This window comes from Aedes albopictus, chromosome 3, assembly GCF_035046485.1.
Source record: "Aedes albopictus strain Foshan chromosome 3, AalbF5, whole genome shotgun sequence".
In the NCBI taxonomy this organism is placed as follows: Eukaryota; Metazoa; Arthropoda; class Insecta; order Diptera; family Culicidae; genus Aedes; species Aedes albopictus.
Genome location: NC_085138.1, coordinates 420,115,453 through 420,123,932, shown reverse-complemented (window position 1 = coordinate 420,123,932; position 8,480 = coordinate 420,115,453).

The window sequence follows — 8,480 nt, the reverse complement described above, 5'->3', positions numbered from 1 at the left end:
AGGCACGTCTCTTTTTCCTCGATCCTCTTTTGAATTTCTCGACCGCCTTCGAGGCGCGCCACTCTTTTCCTTCTAGGGCTGTTTGCAGTTCAGAAGGAATTTTTCGGCCTATCTTGTTGCATGGGAAATTCCTTGCCTGAATCGCCCAAGAAACCGTTTTTCTTCGATCACAGTACGCAGTTGTGAAGAAATGACAAATCAAATGGCAGTCACTGTACAAACTTTCTGCCAGGAATCGGCCAAGAAATTTCTTGATCGATTCCTTTTGAACACGAAACTGGGCTTTTCTCGATAGCCTCCGAGGCGCATCTTTCTTTTCCATTTTTCGACGGCCTTCCAGGCACGTCCCTTTTTGCATTTTCCGACGGCCTTCGAGGCGCGTCCCTCTTTCCTTTTTCTCGACGGCCTTCCAGACACGTTCCTTTTTCGCATTTCTCGACGGCCTTCGAGGCGCGCCCTTTTTTTCATTTCTCGACGGCCTTCGAGACGCGACCTTTTTTGCATTTCTCGACGGCCTTCGAGGCGCGCCCTTTTTTCGCATTTCCCGACGGCCTTCGAGGCGCGCCCTTTTTTACGCATTTCTCGACGGCCTTCGAGGCGCGCCCTTTTTTTGCATTTCTCGACGGCCTTCGAGGCGCGCCCTTTTTCAGCATTTCCCGACGGCCTTCGAGGCGCGCCCTTTTTTCGCATTTCTCGACGGCCTTCGAGGCGCGCCCTTTTTTGCATTTCTCGACGGCCTTCGAGGCGCGCCCTTTTTCAGCATTTCCCGACGGCCTTCGAGGCGCGCCCTTTTTTGCATTTCTCGACGGCCTTCGAGGCGCGCCCTTTTTCAGCATTTCCCGACGGCCTTCGAGGCGCGCCTTTTTTTCGCATTTCTCGACGGCCTTCGAGGCGCGACCTTTTTTGCATTTCTCGACGGCCTTCGAGGCGCGCCCTTTTTCAGCATTTCCCGACGGCCTTCGAGGCGCGCCCTTTTTTGCATTTCTCGACGGCCTTCGAGGCGCGCCCTTTTTCAGCATTTCCCGACGGCCTTCGAGGCGCGCCCTTTTTTGCATTTCTCGACGGCCTTCGAGGCGCGCCCTTTTTCAGCATTTCCCGACGGCCTTCGAGGCGCGCCCTTTTTTCGCATTTCTTGACGGCCTTCGAGGCGCGACCTTTTTTGCATTTCTCGACGGCCTTCGAGGCGCGCCCTTTTTTTGCATTTCTCGACGGCCTTCGAGGCGCGCCCTTTTTTTGCATTTCTCGACGGCCTTCGAGGCGCGCCCCTTTTTGCATTTCCGACGGCCTTCGAGGCGCGTCACTTTGTTTTCTTTTCCTCGACGGCCTTCGAGGCGCGTCTTTCTTTTCCAAAAATCAAACATAACCTATCCGACGGTCTTCGTCGGACACGTCTCTTAACATGGGATACTGGAAAATCAGGTCATTCGGACGGTCCTCGGGACGCGTTTTTTTTTATATTTTTCCATCCAAACTTCAATTCAGTAAACGACGTGACACTCCTTTGCACATCTTGAACGAAAAAAAAAAAAACAAACTCATACCTGCCGCTTCACCACTATACTGCATTTTTCAATCATTTTCACTTTTAATTTCACACTTACTGGCTGAGCGATTCTCACCTATGTTTGAGTTTATTGCAAAAATAAAAATCGCAATAAAGCCTGGCAGGATTGCCATTGTGGGAATTTAGCTGATGGTTCTCGATGAGAATCGCCCAGCGCAGCGACACGATACACTGCACGTCCGACGTGGTCGAACGCTGACCAAAGAAAGAGGCAGAGTCGTGGCCTGCTGTGATGTCGTCAGCAACTATCACTCGATAGCGTGGGCGTTACCCTGGGTGGGGAATGTGCGTGCGTTATCAGTTGTCTGTTGACATATTGGGGGATAAGACTCTAAACACACTGAGAGATGCTTATTGTCAGACATATACCACACAGAAACCTCTAAGAGAAATCCTGGGAGGAACTTCCGGCGAAATCCCATGAGGATATCCAAGAAAAACAACGGAAATTCTCTAGAAAAAATCCCTGGAGGAACTTCTGCAAGAACCTCGCAAACATCCTGAGAGAAACTGTTGGAAAGCTATCCCGAAAAACCACTGAGGGAAATTCATGAAGAAACTTTGGATTAGATTTTGAACAATCACTGGGAGAAGTCCAGTGAGAAATTTGGGTATACCGCTGAAAAGGTACCCCAGCAGAGACCCCATCAAAAACTCCTGCAGAAATCATGCTTCAGTCATTTGCTTTCTGTTGTGTAACCATCGAGTAAAAGCAGTCAACGCTGAATAAAAGGAAAGCTAGTCAAATATAAATCATAAGCTAATACACGACTGCAAAACAAGCACCATATAGCTACCAAACTCAGAAACTTTTCAGAAATCCATTGCTTGTCACTGGGGCTGCCTTTACTCCACTCTATTCCATTTCCGGGAGATTTCCCGGAAGATGTGAAAACTTGAACACATCGAATAGGAGTTCCCACTAACAAAGCAGCTGCTACTATACAGTACAATTCGTTATACTGACAAATCCCCAAACCAGCAGCGCTTTAAAGGCCGTTATGCGATTTCATTATGGCTAGAAGCTGTAATAAAGCAACTGTTGGTTTACCAACACGGCTTGTCGAATATAAACATTATTGTCAAAACAAACTTTAAGCGGGATATATAGCTACTACACAAATTTTTTACAGCTATCCATGTCTGTGCTGCGAAATTATTTGGGTTGCTTTTATTGCACTTTAATTCAATACCGGAAGATGTGCAAATCGAGTAAGAGTCCCAGCCACTACAACAGCTGCTTTTATACAGTACGTTTTGTAATGTTGCCAAAACACAAAACAGCAGCGCTTCGTAGCCGTTTAAAGAACACTCTTTCAGCTAGAAGCTGTGAAGAAGAATCTGTTGGCGCAACCACACAGCTTGTTCAATGTAAACATTATTGCGTTTGACGTTTCACAAGGGCTTGTTCACAAATGTCATAACGCTAGAGGGGGTGGGTGGGTGTCCTCCATGGTGTTACAGCCCGAATAAATAAAATTTTTCCCCATACGAACAGTGTTACAAAGGGGTGGGTGGGTGTCAGGAAAGGCCAATTTTGGCGTTATGAAATTTGTGAATGAACCCCAAGCTTTTGCAGCAAGATGAAGTTGGGTAAGGTTTCTTGTGGCACAATTATGAAGCCTTGTCTGGAGTAAAACAAAACGGGCTATTTTCTACGTTATTTATATATAGCAGTGTGGCAGCAAAGACATCATCGGGACCAGTGGATACGGAGATCGGGAGTTCGATTCCAAGTAGCGGCAAGTATTTTAATTATTCAGTTTTAAAAGCGATAATTCCACTTTTACATGTATTGTGTCACGGTATCCATAACCTAATTATATTTAATCGATAAATTTGGGGATGCCTTATAATTATTATTTAACAACTGCAAAAAGGCTGAAAAAGCGCCTTCTCATGATGTTATTCAATTAGTGGTTATATAGGAGCCGAGAAAAGAGCTATGACTTGGTGGTATCCAGCTTTCCACGCTCGCCATAATGGCGGATGCTATAAAACAATTTGACAGCATCTGTGCCCCAGATAACGCAACGACTTATTTCGTCCATAGCAAACTTTGATGAACACTTTTTTCCTTGCCAACAGAAAATCAACAGGCAAAAATTCGGAACTTCATTTTTCTAGCGAGAAACAAATTAAGCTTTTTAATAATCGGTAAAGCTAAAACAAGTTTATTGGTTTCTTATATTCTTATAATTATTATTCTTCTTCCAGCCTGAAAATTTGCAATATGCCCTAATCATCATATTATGCTCCCGTCCAGAAATTTCGGTGGGTGACCGGTTAGTAGTTGCCTGAGGCATCGACGATTGCGGCCGATAGATGATTGGAAGACAGCTACGACAATGGTTTGAAATAATCCGGATGCTGGAATGGCGGCTCTATATGTGGTATTTCGAGCTGTGGACAGTCCTGTCGGCACGTCGAGATACAATTAGCTTTCTACAGGGGCGTTTTTTGCGGGAAACCGATCGGCTCGGTTTCGAAGAGATACCGGCATAAATCCCCAGGCCACTGGTGTAAGCCGACGGCAGTCTACGGTGGGCGCTCACGGCCTCTTCTGGATCTCAGGGCGAACGGATGAAAGGCTTTCGGAGTGCTGATTCCTAACTACTCGCAGTACTCACGGTTGAACAGTTTATTGAAGATCCGTATAAGTACCGAACCGCGTCTACACAGGCGATGCTGGTTGCCTCAGTGGCGTGGTGGAATCTTCGGTGACGAGCGGCGAGGCAACGTCAGTGGTAGCTGGGAGCAGTGGCGGTAGCAGCGACGGGGAGAAGTCTTAGCTCGAGGAAATGCAGCCAGGTGGCCGGGATCGGGAAAACAGGCCTATCTGGTGGGGCTTCGAACAAACGGACCGACATTGGACTGCCGGGCGTGAAACGTTTAGCCGAGATGGTGATGGCTTCGCCTGGAGGAAATGTAATCGTGTCCGACATATCCGAATGTCCGAGATGGTGATGGCATCGGCCTGAAGAGATGTTCACGGGGTGGAATTGGTCGGGCTTCAGTCCTAGACGGACGAGATGGAGGCGAGGACTAGCCAGAAGAAGACCTGCGGAGGCCGGGCGCCTGATGTGTGACGATTAGGAATTAGGACTTTGTCCCGATCGGCCGTCAGTGTACACTGACCATTGGTGTAGTCGGTCGTGATCACGGGTCACGAGGTTTGGGGTTGCGCCGAAATACGACGACGCTTGGCAAAATCTTGAATCCGTTGTTGGTCGTGGTACAAGGGTTGTCACGGGTATCCAGTCGATTGGTTAAGTCAACTGTAGGGTAACTAACTGACTTTGGCTGGTCAAACAAACTTCTTGCGCTCACAACGTGGCGGATTTACGTAGGACAACAGTATCCAATCTAGGTCACCTCTTCTCTTTACGACTATCTTCCAACTGTCTCGATGATTTTCTTGCCGAGCCTAACGCCCCTTCGAAGGGACGCTCACTTTCTCGGGTCATCCTTTTCCGCTCAATCTCTATGCGAATGCGCGTCGCCGCCCAGGCGCGGAAAAACAAATTGACTATTGCGAGCTAGCGCCAACCAAGGCGCCAACTTCACACTAAATTCCCGCATTCCACAAAATAATACGTTACGGCAAATATTATTCGCCGGTAACAGAGTTCCCCGCGGCGACAATGAGAATTTGACTGTCCAACAATAGCATGGTTCGGCAGATTCGTAGATGTTGTAGGCTATGAGCACTTGCCCGTCGCAGCAGTAGTCCGGTATCCCAATAGCGGTAGCGGGTTTTTCATAGTGATGATTACGTAGCGCCCACGAGTGGCCAGAAGGCGGTCTGCGTTGGAGATCAATGGAAAGTTGCGAGCACCGAAGTGTTCCCGGAGCTTGGGCAACTGTCCTCAGATAAGCTACCAGTAACAATGTATCAGTCAATGTCTATATTCAAACTTAACCCAATAAAATATGATTATAAATCACTTCAAAGTTTTGACAATGTTTGGCGAAGAAATACTATTACACAAATTCAACAATGTTCTAGAAACATTCGCGCTCGGTCGTCATTTTTAAATAAATACAGCTTCACGTTTCACGCCCGGCCGTCCAAAGTCGGTCCGTTTTGACTGAAGCAAGGGCGCATCCACGCGCCCGAAGCCCCACCAGTTAGGCCTGTCTTTCCGATCCCGGCCGCCCCAGCTGCATTTCCTCGAGCATGGACTGCTCCCCGCCGCTGCCACCGCTACTGTTCCCAGCTACCACCGTCGTTGCCTCACCGCTCGTCACCGAATATTCCACCCCGCCACTGAAGCCATAAAATGATCAGGACATATTGCAAGTTTTCAGGCTAGAAGAAGAATATCAATTATAAGAATATAAGAAACCAATAAACTTGTTTTAGCTTTACCGATTATTGAAAAGCTTATTTGTTTTCTTGCTAGAATAATGAAGTTCCGAATTTTTGCCTGTTGACAAGGAAAAAAGTGTTTATCAAAGGTTGCTATGGGTGAAATAAGTCGTTGCGTTATCTGGGGCACAGATACTGTCAAATTGTTTTATAGCATCCGCCATTATGGCGAGCGTGGAAAGCTGGATAGAAGCTACTCGCACAGCATAAACATGTGGATTAAGTTCGCCAGATTCATTGGTATAGGGCTTGCATAGAAGCTTCCGTCCATATGTACAGTGACCCCACAATTTATGAATCGGTAAAAATGACCACAGTTTATGGATCACTCCATTTGATCAACATGGTGATTCATAAATAGTGTACAAAAATTAAGGTGATTCATCGGTGTGGGGTCACTGTACAACACAGTAACTCAGCCTCAAGCCGTATTGAGGACGCTTTGTTGACGTTTACATTCACAATAACTGTTAGTTGGGCTGAATCTTCAATGCAGAATCCCCATTCCCCAATGCTCGTCATCGTCGACTTGATGCACCTTGATGTGATTGTTGGCTTTCTCCTTAGAAACTTTCGTTGTCCTCCTCTGGGTTTCTCTCCAAAACTTGAATTTATGACAATCTACTTTTTGATGACCAAGTTTCTTCCAAAAAAAAAACATTTGCTTTGGACCGGTTTGAAGCGCCATTTCTGAGTCTTTAATGCTTCCATGATTTCTCCGCCTGCTGCACTCCATTAGTTTACCTTTTACAAGATCCAGCGTCAAATCGTCTTCAGATCTGACCTCCAATGTAGTCGAGTGTGTCGTCACAGACAAACAGACGTGACACTCTTCAAAACTATTTGGCACATGCAGTTAACGATCAATTTAAATTTCATTTGATTTGCGCGATCCTTCCACCAGAGGCGTTAGTGTTCGATTGCTTTGACGTTTGCCAGTGTACACATTGCTGAATGATGCAAACGAAAATTACAGGCGCTTTGTTTAGTAGTGTGCGTGTTAGATAAACGTCAAATCGAAATTCATCATGGCCGCAGTGTCGCGCACGGATCTACCAAGGGGCCATCCATAAACCACGTGGCCATTTGAAGGGGGAGGGTTCGGGCATAGACCACGGTCCATACAAATTATTTTTTTTTGTATGAACGAAAGACTACGCGGAGGGGGGTGGGGGGGGGGGGTTTCGGAATCTCCCAAAAAATGACCACGTGGTTTATGGACAGCCCCCAACAGGTGAGAGTGTGCTCATGAAAAAGACACCGGACAAAAATTTTTGAGGAATTTCCTTCAAGAATTACGTCTGTTTGTCTGTGGTGTCGTATTCTTCAGAGAGACTGCTGAACATGATTACTACCAGCTAACTTTCATCCAGCACCTTGTCGGGCTCAGTCCGTTGAGTTTGTCGAAAATTTCACCAATCTTCCGACATGGATGTCGGAATCTATGTGTTACGTCCTGGAGTTCGGGTAGCCGGGAGACATGACTGTCTATTCAAACTCACAGGTGTAACGAAATAACACATTAAAACATAACTTTATTTAGGGGAAATTACCTATTCTCGGCCGTTTTGTTCACTTCGTCTTTGGGGGTTTTTTGAAACCTATTGAACTCAGAGTTGGTCTCAAATCCTTCCCAACTAAGCTGAATTATGTGGCCAAGTTTCAGGCAATTTGGCTGACAAAAACCCCCATGACGAAGAGAACAAACCTGCCGATAATACCCATTGTCACCCTACATAAAAATTACATTACAAGACGAAACGTTACTACACTACACGGCGATTACAATTCTTCTAAAATTTATAAAATGCTACACCATTGATTATACGTCGTTTTCAAAATTTGGTACTGAAATAATATCTGCGATTGTGCATCGACCGAAGGCATATTACAATGCTATCGGCGAGCACGCAGAACGGCGAGAGCATGATAGACTATCCATTCCAGTGGTTCTCAACACTATGTCACCGTTGTTCTCCAGTCGCAACGCACAAATCCTACTCATGATCGAAACCTTGGTGCTCAGCGTCCGCTTCACAAATAAATTATTCTTCAAACTTTTTTAGGCTTCAGCTTCAGTCTTCTTCTTCTTCTTCTTTATTGAAGGGTTTTTTGCCAGTCATTGCATGAATTTGTATGTTGTGAGGCAAGCACTATGATACACTATGCCCAGGGAGTCGAGAAAGTTTTCCCAACTGGAACGGGAATCGAACCCGCCATCTCCGGATTGGTGATCTATAGCCTTAACCACTAGGCTAACTGGAGATTTAGCTGTAGTCTTATAGTGATGGTTTGAATCAGAATGAAGAACGGAATGAACATTACAAATGTCTTCGAAAACAGGCAGCACCGAATCCGATAACCAAAGTTTGGATGAGTGAAGGCGAAAAGGCACTGGCTATAATACAGGCAAGGATGGGAACACTCACTTGGAAAGAATTACACTCACTTGAAGTTTTCTCAACTCAGAAGCGTGCAATCAAGAAACGATGTATGGACGACTTTTATCTTGTGATTTCGTCTAAAACTTTGCCGAATAGAGTA